This window comes from Seriola aureovittata, chromosome 4 (genome assembly GCF_021018895.1).
Source record: "Seriola aureovittata isolate HTS-2021-v1 ecotype China chromosome 4, ASM2101889v1, whole genome shotgun sequence".
NCBI lineage: Eukaryota > Metazoa > Chordata > Actinopteri > Carangiformes > Carangidae > Seriola > Seriola aureovittata.
Window position 1 is genome coordinate 31,427,885 of NC_079367.1, and position 20,499 is coordinate 31,448,383.

The window sequence follows — 20,499 nt, forward strand, 5'->3', positions numbered from 1 at the left end:
GATTTAGCAAGGAAAAATGATTTTTAAAAAATAAGAAAAACTACATGTTTGGTTCGCTGCATGATTTTTATCCTTTTTTAAACTGGTGATGTTATCGGAGGACAATAAAAAAAGATTTTCCCTCTTCAGACGTGTTTTGAACTCTGTAAAAATCCTCTGCTATGATTAATATTTTGTTTAACACATAAAAAGTGAAAAAAAAAAAACTGGGTCTGAAGATCATCTACTCCTACTTCCTGATTGAGAAATCTGGATCAGGCCTTGAGCCCCGTCCACCACCAACTTGCTCCAGGTGGACAGGTGAAAGAGCAGAGAGTATCAAGATGGTTAGAGGAGGAAACATCAGAGAGACTCAGCCACATGTTTGAGCCTCAGTCAGACCCAGACTCAGATGAGGAGTCTGTTGAGACCAGAACCAGAGACTAGCAGTCGTATCGGAACCATTAGCGCAGTTAGCATTTTTTATTTGTTTATGTTGTATGTTAGCTTGTAACTGACAGTGGCTGACACAGCGTTAGTGTTTGTGCTAATGCTAACTCTCTCTGTCTGTACTGACAAGGTTTCAGGTTTATTTAGCCCCGCCCCCCACCCCCACAAGTTGACATGATTGGTTTCTTAGGTTTGTGACATATGACACTCTGGCTGTCTGAATCTGTTGTTATGAGATTAACATTGGTTCACAGCAGTTGAAGGTTGAAATACTCAGTCATGGTGTTGACTGATTATTTCATTCATCATATGTCTTGTATTATATATCTAGAAAACACCATATGGATGTTAACAAGGTTAAACATTTGATTTTCATCTTTAAATATGTAGAAACACAACTCTCCACTTCAGAGAGAGCTATTCAGTGTTGTGCATGGATGCGATCACTGAACATTTGTGTTTGGAACTAATGAACATGGGCGTCAAAAGTCAACGACACTCACACAGCAGAAGGTGGCGGTAGTGAACCAAAAAGCAGAAGAAGAACTGTGTTTCGTTTTCACGGCAAAGGCATGTGTCAGGTGTGAGATCTAGTCCCGGCAATAAGCTAAAGTCAGTACATATGAACATTTGAAGTCTTTTATTAACAAATCAGTGCGGATTCCAACAGAAAAAAAATCACCCACTGAATGAACAGATACATCAGTAATGAATCTGAAACAACACATCAAGTTGAAGCATCCGATTCTCTTTAGAAATATCTGAGAGTGAATGAATCACAAGAAATCATTAAGAAAGGGTAAGCCCATTAACCTACCTCTGTCTGTGGCTCCATAGCAGTAAACAGTAATTCATGTGGTTTGAGAAGTGGCAGTGATTTGAGGCTGGGATAGATGGTAGGATAAGGTTCTACTGAAAAAGAATTTTTAAAAAAATGTAAGGAATGAACGTGAACTAATTCATTTCAACTTTGAATCTTGTATTGTATCTGTGTGAACTTGCACAACCCACAGCTATTAACCACAGACGAGGAAACGCTGCATTTTGTAGCTCCAGACGTCAGAAGTGAGCTGTTTATGATTAAAGCTGTTCAGGAATTTTGTTTGTGATTCAGGCTTTGATGATTCACCCCTGATCTGAATAATATTTTTACTTTGTTGGGGGCAGATTTGTCGTCATGTTTACTTTAGCAACAAATCTTGGCCAGGCAACATAAGTATTTGGGATTCACCAAACTTTCTGTCACATACTGCACAGATTACACTTCAGTGGAATCTGTCACAGTGGTCATGTGTTTGTTAGCATCTCAGGGTGACCTTTAAAGTTTACATGTGTGGTATTCACCTGACTTATCTGACCGGGACTTCCACTGAGGTAGAGAAAGGAAGAGGTTCAGGTGTAGAGCTGGCAGCGGAGGATGGGACTCTGTGTGAGGTTTAGTGTCAAAAGTCACGTGTCTCACAAGCTGATTCTTCTAGCTGTCAGCTTGTTAGTTGGATTTTCCCAACTGACCCAACTGAAAGAAACTCAGGAAATGACTGATACAAACGGAACAGACATATCTAAATATCTCACCCCCTCACACACTCACGGCATCACTCACCTTACATGTTATTTGTTACACAATATATTATCACTGCAATGTGTTTTCAAAAGTAGATAATCCGTAATGGGATAAACATCCTGAGAGCACTATACACAAACAGGAAGCACTCCCGCCACACCTTAAGAGTAATTACTCTGCTATACAGAGACATAGTATGGCATGGATGACTTTTTATTAACAGTCTGAGGAAACATTTTAATGAAGTCACAAAATGTATCTGCAAAACGTTCCCTGATAACACATTACATTTGTTCTCCTACAACATCTGTTTGGAAAATGAAAACTATTGGCCACTTGTTTTCACAGACACAAGGAACAATTGCTTATGTCCACATCCAGAAGTTACAGATAGACATGATGATTCATGTGCGGTGGTGGCTCTGTCACCTGATGAATTTCAGTCAAGTGTTCCCTCTCTTTTAGCTCTGTGATTGGTCTCCACCAGCTTCTCTTTGGCTGCCAAATACTCCATCATGTTCACCATCTGCTCTCTGAATGAGTATTTCTGCTGTTTTCTGCTGCTGTTTACAGATGTTTCTCTGAAAGCAGCCTCTGCTATGGCTGAAAACAAGGCCTTGAGAGCGCTGAGAGTGAACCAGTACAGTAACGTTGTATCCAGACAGATAAACAATGAGCTGAAACTCTATCATTAGTGCCACGGGTGCTCAGCTCCGAGGCACTCCTCTACAGCTAGAATAGCTGAGAGGAATCTATTAATGTTCTGTTTCGGGTTTATTATTCTTCCGAAAACCCCGGTAATATATACATCAAAACGTGCGTCTTGATCCCGAAAGGGGTGCTATGACTTTTGGTGTTAAAATTCCAATTTTTCCCAAAGTTATTCCCAAAAAACTGGGAATAAATAATGCATTAGAAATGCATTGGAATTTTCTTTAGAAACCCACCTTTTTTCTACAAAATTGCACCTTTTTTCTGAGTCACCCAGCTCTCTCATACCTGGACGTAGAAATGTGATTCAAACTATAAAACGGAGGAAAACTTCTGCTCTCTCAAAAAGACAGGAACTGTTTTTACATAACATGTAAACTTTTCAAACTGTGAGCACTCAAAGGAGGAGTGCAAATCACTTTTTCTTCAAAGTTAGAGTGAAAGCGTCAGTTGGCTAGAGTGCGTGAAGCAGTAAAAAATAACCTTTATTTTTATTTTTAACTCGAGCTCGCGGCCAAACCGTAAAAAGGAGACAAATAATTCTTTCTGAAAATGTAGACATAGTTGTTGGGATTCATAAAATGTAACTTTGACAGGCAGGGTCTGCACAAAATTTAAACGGGGGTGCCGAGTCCGGCAGCAATACCTGTCTCACTCTCATTGACACCTAATGTAATTGTCTTTTTTTTTCAAAAGAATCTCTCTCTGTCTTCGCACTGAGCTTACGCACTCATTTTAAGGAATATCTGAATAAAATAGAGACTGTAGAAACTTCTGGCTTCAGTGTCTGGCACGGCCTTTTCAGTTTTTGAAAAGAAGTAATGGTTTTCTCATAATTTGCAGTTGTTTTGAAGCCACGCAGCCATGCGTGCGTGCGCCTAGCAACCAGATAACCAACTCTCCAAGCTCCGCTAGCTTTACATTAGCCGCATGTTAGGTCTTAAATTACATTTAGTTAGGTCTTAAATATGTAAGTCCATTTACTGCTTCCTTGGTAGCTTTTTTTTTTTGTTTTGTTAAAAGAGTGAATGAAGTTGTGACGGTCTCCGCTGAGACAGAGGAGAGGAGAAGCTACTAGCCCTCTCTCGCTGTCACTTCTAGTCGCGTTGCTCTCCTCCCCAGTAATGTTAAATTTAGCACAGAAAAAAACATAATAGTGGTAATTTAAATAGCGATTCATGGGATTTATTAACCCTCAGGGGTCCCTCTGTCCTTTTTTGGACATTTTCTTCACTTTTCTTTTTTGATTTGCTGATCATTTTGGCTGTGTTACAGCTGAAGGTATGGATTTCTGCAAGAAAGTTTCTTTTTTGACATATTTTTAAAATCTAATGTCAGTTACTGTTACAGGTGTATTATACACTGGTAACACATTTTGTACCCTCTGGGGTTCCTCGCGTCCAAAAAAGGACACACAAAGAAAATGCTATAAAATCATCATATATCAATATTTTTTTCTGCTCTTTTTTGCATACATCTCTTAAACCACTTCAGTTCTGCTCAAACCTACCAAATGTTTATTAGTTTTCAGGATTTTAACCCTTTAAATGCCCGTTTGAAGACATGTTGCCTCTTGTTTTATTAAAAAAAACAACACAGAATATGAGATATTTCCCACATAATACATGATGGAGGGATGTGACATTGTTTTATATCAGAGTCTTTTATATCAAGACATTTCTCAAAACCAGAATATGATCAGGGTGACTTTTGAACACTGGAAATAAATCATGTACTCATCCCGGCAGTAGCCCCCGTGGCACTCAAAATTTCCCTGGAATTTTCTAGTTCACATTGTTATTTCAGGCATTCGTTTAACAATATTTGTTGTAGTCTGGTACTTACACCATCCATCCCAAACACCTCCTACACAGTGGTGCCTCCAGAAAATGTTCATAGAGGTGGCCAGATGGGACCACCGAAAATTTTGGGGTGGCACACGAAAACCAAAAGTCATAACTGAATTTCAGGAATTCTCTTATGCTGTTGTTGTATACTGTAGAGGTTACTGTATATATCTCATAATTCAATATGAGAAAAATCACACACTGATATACTTTGGTCTCTATTTTACAGTTAATGTGTGTTAGGTGATTAATTGTTCTTCAAATAGACCAGTTGTCCTTCTCCTGAAAAAGACAAACATACAGCTTTAATTTAGAGGTGTACATTGATTGTACAGAACAAAACATGTACTGGGAACAAGCCTTCTCAAGTTTAGAAACACCACACAGAAGCCTCCAAGTATTAAATCAACTCTACAACGCTCTCTCCACTGCTGCGTCAGTTCTCCGCTGCTGCTCTCTATGATGGCAGGAAATAGTCTTCTGGCATTGCATAGTGCAAGGGCTCATCTCATGCTGCTTTCACTTACACTCGGACAATGCAGGTACATTCACTGACATCAATCAAATCATTTATACATCAGTTATAATCTGTTAATAAGAACATTGTTTGGGTTGCCAGGTGGTGGAAAATTCAGCCTGACACTTGGTTTGTCTTTTTACTTTGTTCTTTATTATATTAGACAGAAACTCTAATGGACCTAATGGACCACTTATCTCCTGGAGCTCCTGCAGAACATCTGGACCAAGAGCCTTTTAGAAACTGCTTATAGTCAATTACAACTTTTTAAATATTCATTAATGATTTATTAACATATATGTTTGTTATAATTTCAGGTGACTGGTTGAGGGAGACTCCTGTGATACCTGATAAATAACTTGAACAATTTTAACTGTTTATTAGAAAGTTATAGTTAAAGTGATATAATGACTTACTGATATCTATTATTTATTTAGCAATATTTACACATGCATTAATGATAAATAGAAACACAGAAAGATGTGATACTTCATGATTATATAAAAACACCTGGTGAATCAGGGTGTGTAACATGAAATAAAATACATAATCAATAATGTATGAACCACATATCTTTTTCAACACACACACCTACTAGCTGTACTGGTTATTCCTGGGTCTCAGCTGGTGACTATAGGTAACCAGGCCTTTGCTGTTAGAGCCACCTAACTGTGGAGCAGTCAACCTAGTGAGATCACACAGGCTACATCATTACTGTCTTTTAAAATTCTTCTTAAAACATTCTTTTATCGCAAAGCTTTTATGAATGTTTGATATCTTGTTGTGTTTTATTTCCCCATGACATGGACAATCTAGTAACTTACTTTTATGATGTCTTTGTTTTTCTTTTGTTTTTAATTCCCACAAAGCACTTCAACTTTGTTAAGAAAAGTGCTATATAAGTAAAGATTATTATTTTGTATGTATTATTATGTATTATTTTGTATTATTTATTATTATTATTATTACGACTAAGCTAATTGCTAACTTTTAGCTAAGCACATGGCACTGTGATGGAAGAGCAGTATAGAGTCTGCTGGTCGTTAAATCCTTCACATGTAACCTGTTGAGGCTGGATATTAATAACTGGAATAAAAAAAAATGTTGGATCGTAAATACAAATGGATATAAATGTTTTAATGTCATCATCAAACCATTGGTTGAAAGATTCATAAATGCTAAATGCTTGAAAGAAAACTGAATATTACCATGGAGGACAGAGATTTTGACCCGGAAGTTTTGTTTTAATCGAATTTCTTTGTATATTTGTTAAATTGAACAGCTGTGGATATTGACCACTTCTCTTTAAAAAAACACAAAAGAGGAATCATCAAAAACGCCCACCAATCCTCCACCCACCCCACCCAAAAACAAAACAGAGACTGTTACAGCAGATCAGCAAGTCTGATCAACAAAAACTAAATTGCTTTAATTTATTCATCTTTATATTTCTAAGGTCTTGTGCAGTGCTCATGTCCGTATTAAGAGATGTGGGATTAATTTCCCTTCAGTAAAGACAAACCTCTGCAGACTAAAAATGCACTTTTGCAGTAAACAGCCATTTGAACTGCTGAGAACAGCGCCACTCATAAAAAACAGATGAATCATGTCTCAAACTAATTTGTCTAGAGTAAAAAAGTAAAACTGCAGAGATCCTCTGCAGATGTCTTCAAGCAGCTGAGAGGTCACTCTGGAATGAAACTGTAATTTCATGTCAAACCAGTAAGTTCAACCAGTGGCATATGTTTTATCCGCAGCACTCCATCAAACAGAAACTGCTCACAGCTGATGAAAACAATAACAGGAAACAAGCAGGACGTTCTCTTCTAGCAGGGGATACTTTTGCAGATTCCCATTAACACTGCAATTTCAGTCTGTTGACCAAATCTGATGAAAGAGATTTCTGACTTGTCATCTGCTCTGACAACAGATAAGCTGGCAAGAATTTAGAACAGAAACAAACAGCATGTCTTGTTATGTGAGCTGTTCCTGGGAGATGACAGGGTGCTCCAAAGAAAACTACATCAGTTATTTCAGTTAATGCACAGTAACGACATCTGGACAACGGACAAAGTATTTTATGACCATTTTTATGACTATTTCATTCTTATCTCTATAGACATTTATGCCTCTATAAGGAGTGGATTGCTAAGTTTCATTTTGTCTTGATATGCAATGTCAATAAAGTATTTATCTATGCTTGTTTTCAAAGTTATGTGACCACTGTTCCTAAGGTGGCAAGTTTACACACATTAGTCAACTCTAACTGAGCAGACATTCAAATATTAGACTAACTTTATTAATCGTTTCATCATGTTGAGAATATAAGCTAAGTATTATTAGATGATACCATGGATGTAGCAGGTTGTGATTAGCATAACATCAAGCAACAGGTGAATGAACTCAAGTAGTAATGTGTTTTGAATGATTTAATTTACTGACTTGTGTCGAGCAAGTGAAGCTACATTGGAAACATCCATCCAGAGGAGAAACTGCAGTGCAGGCAGAGGTCAAGCTCAGCTAACAGGCTAGGCTATGAAAACGTAGCTAAACTGGCTTTCATTTCCTGCAAGTATGCTTCAGTGGAAAAAATTATTTAATTCACTGTGCTACATGCAGCTACTGGCAACTTTTAAGGTGGAATTTTTTCTGGTGTCTTACTCAAAGCATGAGTTGATGTTGTGAATCAATCAATACACCTTAAATGTCAGAATTTCAACTTTGACCATTTCATTTGTAATGTAAAGTGTTGTTTCGCCACATTTAGTTCCAAACAATATAAAAAAAAAGTGCTATGAATTTTTTAAAATCACTTTTTACAAGATTTACAGCAATATTTGTGAATTTTGACAGTGTTTGTTTACATAAATTTTCTTTAAATATTCTATTTGAATTATTAATATCAAATCTAAATTTAAATGTTCAATCTAAATCTAAACATTATATCCTATATTAAATCTAAATGTTAAATCCTCACCTGAAATATGAAAACTTATTAAAGTGATATGATAACAGTCCAGGACCATAATAATAACATCTTTGAGAATTGATTGACTGTGGATAGTGATGGATCGAGCTTTTATTTTGGTATTTTTCACTGACTGGCAGTGTGAATATTAGTTGAATATTGACTTTGACCAACATTTAGATTAAACGTTTGATATTTAACATTTAGATTATGAATTAACATTTAGTTTTGATTTTATATTTATATTTAATATTTACATTTAACTTTAAAATAACATTAAATAATATATTATTAAAAATTTTGGAAATGACAACCGGATGTACTGAGGAGGAGAGGGAGTTTGTACATATACATACATATACAACAATAAGAGCTCTGGGCCTGTATTCACAAAGCATTTTATCTTACCACTAAGAGTACTCCTAAGTCGCATTAAAAAAGTTTTAATCAAAAGTTTTAAACCAAAAATTTTCTCCTAAGGCCTATTCACAAAGCTGCTGAGACAAACTTTTAGTAAGGAAAAGCGAAAACTCCTAAGCTAAGAGTGTCACTTACTATGGCTGATGTCAATTTTCATGGACGAGCTCGCTTGCAGGAACCACAGTGAGAAAACACTGAGAAATAGAAGAATACAAATTAAATAACAACAGAAAAGGCACTGTTTACAAAAGTAGTGCATTCTCCAAATGCATCTGTATGATCAGGTTTGTGTCAACCCGCGAGAATTTAATTTTACTATAAAAACTTACATTCAATTCTCTCAATGGAAAAAGAAGAAAAAAAGAAAACAAACCTGTCCTAGACGACCTAACTAAAGCTAACTGGCAGCCTATTAGTCACAGTCTGTTGTAGCTGTACCTGTAGCTGTGGTCCCAGCTGTGGGTTGAGGTGTGAGAAGATTTCCCCTGTCTCACCAGGTGACATCCAGCTGGAATATGATACTTTCAAACAGCTGATCAGGTCACTCGCCATTAGGATCCATGACTCGTGTGTAGATCCTGGACACTGTACAACAGTGTCTACAACTGTACAGGCAGCATCAATACAACTGTGTGTTGATGGTGTGACATTTTATTCCTGTTTACAAATACCTCCTCCTCTTGTGATAGTGTGCAATCATTTTTACATGTGTTCCATCTCTAGCATCAATCATACGGGTAGACCAACCATGAAGCTGCTTTATTTTCTGTAGTTGTTGAACATCTAAAAGAAATCATATGGATTGTCCTATGATGTCAGAGCACATTTATTGTTTGGTGAACAGATCGGCTTTCCTGTGTTGCAAAGTAGCGCAGCGTTGCCAAATGCTTAATTTCCACTGATCGGGTTGTTTCAGTTGGAGATGTTTTTGCATCTTCACAAACTCCACTACGATCATTATTCCCTTGTGATTGAGTCGTGTCTTTCATGTTATTCAGCATCATGTAAGGTTTCAAAAATATTGCAACGTGGAATGATAGCAGGTCTTTTAAGATTGTTTGTGATTTGGTCTTAGTGAGTTAGGAGTCCTCTCAACTGCTTCTAACTTTGTGAATTACTCTTAGTCAGAAAAACCAGGAGTCCTAAAGTTAGGACTGACACAACCATTATTTTTAGGAGTTTCTCCAAAATTGGCAAGTTAGGAACTACATTAAAACTTAAGATAATTTGTGAATACTGGCTCTGGCAAGCAGCCAGCAGCCAGCTGGTTTATCATTGTGAGTGCAGGTAGGCCACATTGTTTCTGTGAAGAAAAGGTGAACAAATTTTATAGCTCAACCTGAAACAGAACGCAACTAAACTCAAAGAACAGATCCTCTTCCCTAGAGCTCACTGATGAAATCATTGTTCACTTATAACTTCTGACTGTTGTAGCTGATGATAATGTGAGTCATATTCCTGCATTTTCATCACTTTTGTCGCTCCATAATTCAATGTGATAAAAACAAGGACAAAACAGACTCTAACCTCAACCCTGAGCTTGTATTTTAGGAGTACTCTTTGGAGTGGACATTTAATAAACACTGACATTCAAATTCAGTTGCAAAGAATAACGTGTTCTAAAAACAAGAACATTTACTTCCAAAAAATTCCCCTTATCACTAGATGCATCCACAATTGAAACTTTGATGTCTGAAGGGATGAGAATAGAATGTGATTATACAGGCAGCAGATACAGTTTTATTTAAGGTATCAAACCACAATAGTTATTAATAGTGACTGTAGAATTTGCCTCAAGCTTTGATCAGATAGTTATTGAGGTGAATCAAATTTCAGTTCTACCAAATGACAAATAAAGACATATTCTATTGGCTTTTTGTGTTGTAACTATGACAACCACCGTTCACTAACTGTTTCCTAAATGTTTGAATTTACTTATTTTTTTTCATCCTCTGAGATACTGTTTGTGTCAGTGGTGTGGCATCAGGGCAACAGAGATTCTGATCGCTAATCACTTCATGAAGTTATGTACAGGGGTCAACATAGTTTTAAAAAAATATATTTTTGTTTTCAGCGTCTGAGCATCCTCTAATTAATATAACTATTTTTATTGGTCTCGTAATGTAATTTTGACTGATAAATAAATCCTGTGATGTCTTTAGTTCCAAATTCCCTCTTTGTGTTTCCACAGTGTTTGCTTGCAAAGCTATGATGGAAGATACTTTGGAAGATATCCATTCAATTTGTGTGACTCACATTGAAGCCTGATTACCCTCCTTAGCTTCCATACGAAGTAAGTAAAAGTCCTGTATTAAAACAAGACTAGGTCAGAACCTAGTCTATGTCTGGACTGCCTCTGGTCAAATCCTGATTTTATACCTGTGAAGTCGTATGACAAAATCACTAAACATAAATTAAAGACAAAGACTGAGCTGTGATTTCAGTGGTATTTACTGTAACATAGAAAGTTAGAAGACACAGAGTATCTTTTTTATTTATAGTTATTTTTCAGGCTTTTGCCTTTATTTTAGAGTTGGTCATAGTCGTTAATATGAAAACTTGTTACTGATGAATTCTCTCTCTCCCTCCCTCTCTCCTGCTCTCTCTGTTCGGTGTGTCTAATGTTTAGTTATTCCTCTGCCTCCTTTAGTTATAATGATACATGTAATGAAAGTAGTTTATTTTCTGTTATGGAGGTGAGGGTCCGTGTATTGGAAGAGCTCCTTCTCTTCCCTGCAGTTCCAGAGCAGTCGGGAAACCAGATTGAAAAAAAGTCTCTAAATCTAGAGACAATGAGCTAACACTGCAGGAGTAAACACCCCCCTAATAGAGCCTCTTTCAACTCAACTCAGTGACAAGAAACTCGGCTGACCGGTTGTGGAAATATGATCACCCAAGCCAGTCAGTCAGTCATTCAGTCAGTCAGGGACATTCCAGATTATAGGGCTAGCCCCGCTGTTGTGGTCCAACCAATAAAAGTACAGCAAGTAAATATCAGGAAGAAAATGCAAAAGTAAAAGCAAAAGTAAAAATACTCATTATGACAATGACCATTGTCAATGTCACTGATATATTAGCGCGTGAGGAGAATTTACATTGTAATGGGTTGAAGTGGAGTTTTAATTGCTCATACATTTTGTCAGTAAAGTTTTTTGCACAGCAACTAGCAACTACATCTATCAGATAAAAACATATATAAAAGGAACTATGGTATACTATACTACCTTCCTGAGTTACAGTGTTGAAAATAATGTGTTGAAAATAATGACCAGAAGTGTTTTTGCAGAACATTATGATGTCACAGTGAAGTTTTCCTTTGATCACTTCATTTTATCCTTATAGAAATCTGAGTTAAATCATGTCATAATTAGTGTATGAATTTGTGAGTTATGGCCAAAAAAGTGTTCGGGAATCGGAATCAGATATACGTATTGATAACCTGAAAACATAACGCCGCCGCACCGGCAACAGCCAGGGCCAGAGGTGTTATGTTTTCATAATGTAAAGTGTATTCGAAGAGGGAAATTAGTCTTTATTGTCCTCTTCATATTTTTCCAAATGCAAAAGTGATATTATTGACATCATATCAGTAACAGATAATCATCATTTATAGTAGTCAGCCCTGAAATTCCATCTGTAGAGGTTTTAAGGTCAAGCTTATGGTCAAGTTATTCCACTTAGTGCTCCCCCTAGAGGTCTGGAGTGTTTCTGTTGGTTTGTCTGAATATGCAGCACTTTTTTCTGTTGCATTTGTTTTGGTGGTTTGCGATTTTTTGTTGTTGCATCGTTTTTGTATTTGCACTGTGTTTGTTTTGTCTTCCTGCAGCACGTTTTTTCATTTGCAGCACGTCCCGTTGTTGTATTTGTTTTGTATTTTCATATATTTTTTTGAATCTGCATCGATTATGAATTTGCAGCTTATTTCTCCTATTGGAAGTGTTTTAGGCTGTTGCAGCACATTTGCCCTTGTCGGCCCCTATAGTCTGATCACAACAATGTTGTTCAGATGAGGGCGCCCAGGTGGCTAACCTGGTAGAGCGTGTACCACATGGACTTAGTCCTAAACGTAGTGGCCATGGGTTTGAATCTGACCCATGGCCCTTTGCTGCATTTCATCCCCTCAGTCTCTCTCCTTTCCTGTCTCTCTCACTGTATTATCAAAAATGCCAAAAAATTTAACTTTATAACTTTAATGTTGTTCAAATAAGACTGGTCGAATGTAAACTGTAAAACAACTGAAGAAGAATTCAGTTTTCATTTCAGAAATTAAATCATGTCTACATATGAATGAAAAATGAAATATCTGTGTTATTCAAACTAAATGAAACAGAAACACAACTGGAATCTTCATTTGTTTATTTGTCTTTGGACTTCCATCAATACAACTCAGTAGATGTGCTATGAGTTAAAATCTGAAGGGCCTCGTGGGCAATGAGTCATTGGTGGGCCAGCTGATAAGCAAGAAAGGGAGGAAGTCTGGACAAGTGGGCTTTATCGATCTTCATCTCTTTACATACTTACAGTAAATCAGCTGCTTTAGTCTAAAGCCCCAAAAGAAAATCAGAAAACCAGTTGAACGACTGGAAACCCCCAAGAGTGACGGTACATAAGAGAGAGAGGAGAAATGATAGTGAAGAACAACACAAACAGCAAAACAAAATACAACAGAGGCACGGCATGCATCCAGCAGGAGAGGATTACACTGAGGAAACTGAACTGTAATCAGGAAATTGTTTGATACTTAAGCTGGATAGTGAAAGTGAAAGTATATTTTTGATTAAGCAAGGACATCAAGATAGCACTGTCACTGTTGTTGCTGAAATGATTTCCTGATGACACTGACTACACATCAGTGGATAATGTAGTTAATGCTCATTTAAATATCCATTGTTACATTTGAGCAATTAACAATCAAACAATGTGTCTTCATCAGCAGCACAAAGCTGTTTTAATCAAACAAGGTGTGACTACCCACTATCTGTTAAGTGATTCAGATATAAAAAGTAAAGTGAGGATACTTTCAAAAAAGGGGACGTGAATACTTCTTATTCATCTGTGAACTTCATTCAAAATGCAGTAAAGAGAAAAAACCTACATCAGTATTTGCTGTGACCCCCCTTTGCCTTCAATATCTTAATTGACCCAGAATTAATAGTACCACAGTCGGGCTTAAGATGGTCAAGAACTAAACTGCTTTGTGCTACAGATAGATTTAGATGTTTATCTGAAGTGTGACTCTTTTTTTTTTATAATCTAATGGTCACAGTTTATCTTTGTGAATATGGCCCCAGGGAAGACGAACACTTGGCAACAACTGGTCATATCTGGTGAAAAGAAGTTATGTCATATTGTCAGTTGGTGTCCGATGACAGTGCGCTTTCGGTTAGTCCTGACAGTGTGCAGGAATTCGTTACTTTTTTTGGCAGTAGTCTAAATTTGGGCCAGATGTGTAATTCTGAAACTAAACTGACAGTGTTGGCATTTCATAATAAATCAGTGTGTTGCTTTATCAGTGAAATGCAAAAACACAATGAAGGGTTTTGCCAGAAACACTCTGTACTTGACTGTCACATAAGGTGTGTTTGTTTGTTTGTGTGTGTGTGTGTGTGCGCAGGTGACATGGGGAATACCTGTCACTTTAATAATACTGAAAGTGAACGAGCGTGGCCGTTTATGAGTCACAAATGTCATTGTTGTCAGGCATCTTAATATTTAATTACTCAACTCAATAGAGCAGCTTCCTGTGCAGCTGGAGGAGAAGAAACAAACACATCAAAGGCAGTCATGTGAGACGCTGTGGAAATCCCACAACATCTCAAATCGTCCTTCTACAGTTGAACATGACGCTGCTGATATTTGTCATGGTGCAGTCACACAGTCAGAGCTGAATTATGACATTACCACGTGTAGATTCTTTATGGGATCATGGCATCACTCGAAAAACTGTCTCTGTTGACTGTTGTGCAGATGCGTGGCGTTCCCAAGTTGTTCTGGGGGAAAGGGGAGTAACATAAATCTAGATGAAGAATTTGAGGAATCACATGGTTCAGGATTTCAAAGCTTTATTGCCACGAAAGCACAGTGTAATGTCAGGGAGAGCTAAGGCCAAAATACCAAACACAATGGCCCTCATTTATCAAACGAACGTACGGCAGAAAACCGTGCGTACGACCGTTTCCACGCAAGCTTCGGCATTTATCAATTTGGACTTGAGCGGACGCTACGATCAGATCTCAGCTCGTGTACGCAAATCTGGATTTGCGGTGCAGCAGTCTGAAAATAATTATTAAACAAACCTCAGCTGTCATTAGCATGTCACATATTTAGAACAGATCAAAACGGATTCTTAAAACGAATAAAACAAGATAAAAAATTTGAATTTTAAAAAAGCCCACGTTTTTTACTGATACCACTTTTTTGTACAATAAAACAATGATAGGCTAAATAGCCTAACATGACATCTAATTATTGCACGTTAAAATTTGAAATAATAATAAATACAAGCAGAAATGTGTGTTTGCAAATTAACTCATGGCAAAATTGTGTAATTGTTTTTTGTTTTTTCCGATGGGTGTGACACAACTGGAACAACAATTAAAAGCATCTGGTGAGATAATCATTGTTGCACTGTGGTTGGTCAGATGTTTACTCACTCACCTATTTAAACAGATGCTTTGACAGTTATCAAATCATAACGATGGCAGATTTACTCGTTTTGGAGGAACAATACAGATTGCTGGGTTTCCAAATTTGGTTACAATACTGACCTCCCTGACAATCTCAAAAACAGGAGAAAAAATTGATTGAAACAAAATGGCAGCTCTCCCCTACAGGGCGTCTTGGCTTCCTCTCAGTCAACTTAACAAATTTACCAAACAAAAAGTCTTGGCAAGCACAGAACATGCATTCACAAATCACACAAGTGGTAGGCTGGTAGGCAGGCAGACAACAGTAAACATGGCAGAGAGCAGGTGCAATGCAGCTCTGGGTCCATTTCTGGCCAGATTGTACTGTAATGGGGTGTGGTAGGACCCAATTGCAGCACAACCAAACAGTTGAATAGTTGGTAATGACTTTTATTAATGAATCAGCAGAGATATTGCACACAGGTGGGTATTGGGGAGAGAGGAAGGGGTCTGGGGTCAGGGCTGGAGATGCCGTGTTGCGGAGCAGGTGAGTGGAGTGGGTTGGGGAGGCTCACACACACAGGGACGAGTTGGTAGGAAGGCAACAGTACCGTTAGGGAGCATGCTGGAGAGGTAGTCGAGGGTGCAGGAGGATCGGAACCAGGTGAACAGTCAGCGGGGCAGACGAACCAGGAAGGAGCAGGCAGGCGGGTAATCGGAGTCAGACAAAGGATCAGGAAACCAACAGGGTAGCACTCATGTTGTGACGTCGGAGCTGGAGAACGCCAAACAACCACAGGTACAGGCAGACCTTGTGGTCGGGGACAGAAGGCTGAGGCATTTACCGGGGCAGAGACGAGGCAGGATGGTCAGGGACGATCAGAGTCGATACAGGGAGGTCAGTCCAGAGATGAACGCTGGAGAGTCTTGCATGATACTAAGAACAATCTGGCAAAGAGCAAGGTAACTGGGGATTCATATATACTGGCCTGATTGGAGATGGAGTGCAGCTGGGAGCAACAAGTGAGGACAGTGAGGCTTATTAGGAGGTGTGGCAGAGTGGAGAGTGAGAAAGAGGCATAGCAGGCTGTGACACAATACAGGCAACTATTATGTTGCACGCTCTTTGTGGTTCCGCTTGCAAGTAGTTAACTCCTTCTTCAGAACTCCATTTAAATGCTCAATAGCACATCTTGTTTTGCAGTGAGCGGTGTTGAAGCGTGCCTGCTCCGGTGTGTGAAAAGGGGTCATTTACCATGCTAATATTATGCCATCTGGTCAGTTGGTTTGGAGCTCTCTGTATAGAGCCAGGCCACTTCACGACACAGTTTGTGATTATGAAGTCAGCGTCACCCACAAGTTGTATGTTTATGCTGTGCCTCCCCTTTCTGTTGATGTACTCCCACTCTCTCTCTCATGGGATGCTTGTATATAAATGAGTGCAGTCGATAACCCCAATAGTATTGGGCATGTTGCCCAAAAGTAAGAACCACATTACTCACAGTTGATTTGTCCACTATACTGTCACCAACAACTCGGTGAAAAGACTGAGATGCACAGAAGCACAGAGCAATGAGGACCTGTTCTTCCATAGCTAGACTTTGATTTCTTCTGGTTCTGCATTGAAGTTTTGGCCTGACAAGGTCTGCAATGGGCTTAATATCAGCATTCCCAAACTGAAACCGAGCATAAAGTTCCTCAGTGGTGTATTGCTCAAGTGGTTTTGTATGGTCATCATACACCCTTTTACTGTATTCTCTCCTCCCAAAATGGAAGTGGCGATGGACTATATTTACCATGTCAGTGACACTCTGTAAGTGCTCTGAGAAAGGTTGAATAAGATGGCTATGTGATTGGTCATTTCCAACACCTAGTAGCCTTCAGTGTGATATCCAGTCCCATTTAGAGCACTCATTATCAGGATTTGGTAATCTTAAAAAGTTTGTATCTGGATCAGAGTGATTCAATCCAATTTTGCTTTGAAAAACTGTGACAAAAGTGCGATGGATCACGTGATCCTGGATCAACTGGGCCCTGGGGTAACAGTGATGCTCTGACTTTTCATACATCAGGTCAACATTTTAATTTGTCCAATACTTTGTTTATGACCATTATAATGAATCAGCTGTCCTTTGTATTGGGTGGTATTTAGCAAATGTTAGCATGCTAATATGCTAAAGTAAGATGGTGAACATGGTATAGCTGCTAAACATCAGCATGTTAGCCTTGTCACTGTGAGCATTATTGCAGCATTTGTGAGCGTTATCATGCTGACATTTGGCTAAAAGCACTGTGTTTAGGTCCAGCCTCACAAAGCAGCTAGTATGTAGGGATGGGAATTGATCAGTTTTTATTAATACCATTGCATTATCGATTCTGCTTATCAGCACGATTCCTTATCAATTCCCTTATTGATTCCTAATCAGTTTTCTGTGTGGAAAAAAAAGTTGGCCTACACAGGTTTTTGACACACAGACAGTCCCACCTGACAGCCCAGTGCTGCCACTACAGTTCTTCCTCCTTCAAAACAGTTTGCTCCATCTGTTATTCTCAGAACAAGTCGACCTACACAGGACAGACTGAGGTCTAAAGAAACAAAGTTTATTGAGTAGATTAGTTTCTATAGCATCTTGAGATAACTGAATATTAACATTAACACAAATAAGTTGTATAGAAATATAAATTGAAGAAAATGATGAAATATAACACTGGGCTTTGGCTCTGCTGCTTGGTAATTAGATCAGTCCTAACAATATTAAACAGTAAGCTTTGGCTATACAATGTAAACATAAGCCTATATAGGCTGTATCAGCTGCACCAGACCCATTCTAACTGGATATACATTATATACATTTTCAAATATAAAATACCATTTATACTCTGTGTGAGGATGAGCAGCCAGACACATGAAAGAGGATTCACAGGCGAAGTTCAACAGTCCAAGTGAATTTTATTTATAGAAGTGGTTTCCTGTGCAGATAATTACAGCAAAAAGAAAGAGAATGGCTGGCTAAACACAGGAAGAAAAAAACAAACAAACAAAAATCACAAAAAGGAATTTGCTTAGCAGTTTTAAAAAAATGAACTCTGCACTGCACTTTTTTGGCTATACCCCTAAAAATGGGCCCAAGGCAGGAGCTGGGGTCTGTAGCTGTGTGTGGCTCACTCTCAGTTGGACAAAATGCCCCGAGCCACCTCAGCCTTCTGCCTTTTATACAGGTGAGCTCACCTACTGAAAACCGTTCATATGGACAGCAATATTCAAATACAACACATTATCAATGATAATTGCATTTAAAATATGTTTTCTTAAAAAAAAAGAAAGTGTTTTAATAGCCAAAACCCTTGACTGACACAAAACACCCCTCCCACTCTACCACACTTGGTTTCCTCCTCTGGGAACCCCTCTACTTAACCAAATGGAGCACTCTAGCTCAGGTGGGAGTTCCTGGTCTGTGGCAGAGGAGGAGACAAGTGCAACAGAGAGGACAGGTGAAACACAATTTCAAGTCAATGTATTAATGTTTTTCACACAACTGCAGACTGTATCAAGTATATGTAGTGCATGTCAACATTATCAAGTACTATCCAACCAAACAGCAAGATGGAGGAGAGAGGCCTGCTCTGTGTGTGAGCATGTGTGCCTTACCTTAACGCATTTGGTTTCCCCATGACACTCTGGCTTGGCTTGAATACATGATGGTTATTTTTTACTGAAAGATATGTATCCATTTAGGCCATTATGCCCATATGAGCAACATTTTTCATTCAATATTTAATCAATAGTCAATGTCAATCCATCTCTAATTAAACCAGAGCTGTGAGTTGACCTTGACTGAGAGACTAGATAATCATTGTCTTGTTTTAAAATGATGACGACCATATATTGTCTGGACTTGACCCCATAGACGCTGCTGCTGGAAAGCACAAGTTTCATTTGCTGCATGCATGTACAGATGCTTGATCATGTGCTACGCAACAATAATAGCTGCAGTTTCATTAACCCTGTCGCCAGTTGACATTTATCTAATGTAATAAATATTTCACTCTGACTTTTTTCAGGCACAAAGTCACAGAAACAGCTCTGGAAGTGGAAGGTCACCAAGACACAGACAGGCCAGGAAATGCACAGCTCAGCTAGAACTTAATGTTAGCACTTGACATGAGCCTACTGTTATTTGCTGACATCAAACTTGGAAGAACAAGTTAAGCAAATTGCTCTTCCCGTTTACTCTCCTGATGTTTTTTCTCTTTTCATGAAAAACACTCACTTTGAAATGAGGGGGAGGAGGGGCCCTGTGCAACTTGTGTAGTGAGAGTGCAGGGCTGAGTGCAGCTCTGGAAAACATGGCTGAATTAATAAGCTCAGGGACATACAATTCTGATGGTCCAGACAAGAATTGAGAACTGGTTCTCCATTCCCCTCCCTACTATTATGTATCTGTAAACTCTGAGACTTGGACAGAACAAACAATATACAGTACTTATGATCTATCTATTCTTAAAGCCTACCAAAAGTGGAGCCAACAGTGGTGCTAGAAGGTCATCGGCTCATTCAAATCTACTGGGTTCATCCACTTAAGAGCAGGATCTAGAGATTTGAGTACAAAAAGCAGTTTCATGTACCAAGGGGGCATCAGGCTTCATCATCGAGACGCCATGTTTCTTCTCAGTCTGGCCAGTAGATGTTGAAGTATTCTGCTCTGGACCAAATGTTAAAGAGTAACTTCAAACTGTTTTACCACCTAGTTCCAGCTCATAGTGCGGGAGGGAAAACATCTCAAGACATTTGTGAAATCAGGTATGACAGTGCAGGTTAATAAGTACATGTGAATGAGGTAATAATATGAATCAGTATCACTGTAACATGTCATCCATCCAGCCATTGGTTTCTCTCCTGTGCTGGGCAGGAATTTTCCGTCTCATTACCAACCTGGCTGGACTCAGTGGGACGTTCCTTCTCCTCTGTGTGTCTCTCCTGCAGAAGCTGGACTGCAGAGTGTCACCTCTCATTTGTTTCTGGAAACAATGGCACAGTTATATAACCACATTCTTCACATATTTTCATACAAAAAAAAAAAGAAAAGAAAAAGATTTTAACGAGACACATTTCAGCCTTTTATGCAGACAAAGTTTTTCCATTCTACACAGTCTCACTGGGAGCTGACCAGTACAACCAGTCCAGCAGTCATCTGATCCTCAAACATTTACTAAATCATGGAGCTCTTAAACCTTGAGTGTCGTGACTGGATTTATCATGAGCCAAGTTTCTAAGACTCTGGGTGCTCCTCACTAAGTGACTGTACATTATGTGTCAGTAAGTGCATACCAACACACACTTGCAGCATCTTGAAGCACATAAATGTGAATTGAGGACCTGTCAACACACTGGGATACACCACTTTCCCACTTTTGTC

At 38.6% G+C, this 20,499-nt stretch overlaps 1 pseudogene; it reads right to left on the reverse strand.

Annotated features, from left to right (window-relative positions):
* LOC130167206 (putative nuclease HARBI1) overlaps positions 1-16,881 on the reverse strand; it is a 32,666-nt pseudogene extending 15,785 nt beyond the window's left edge.
* Positions 16,882-20,499: the final 3,618 nt, after the last annotated feature.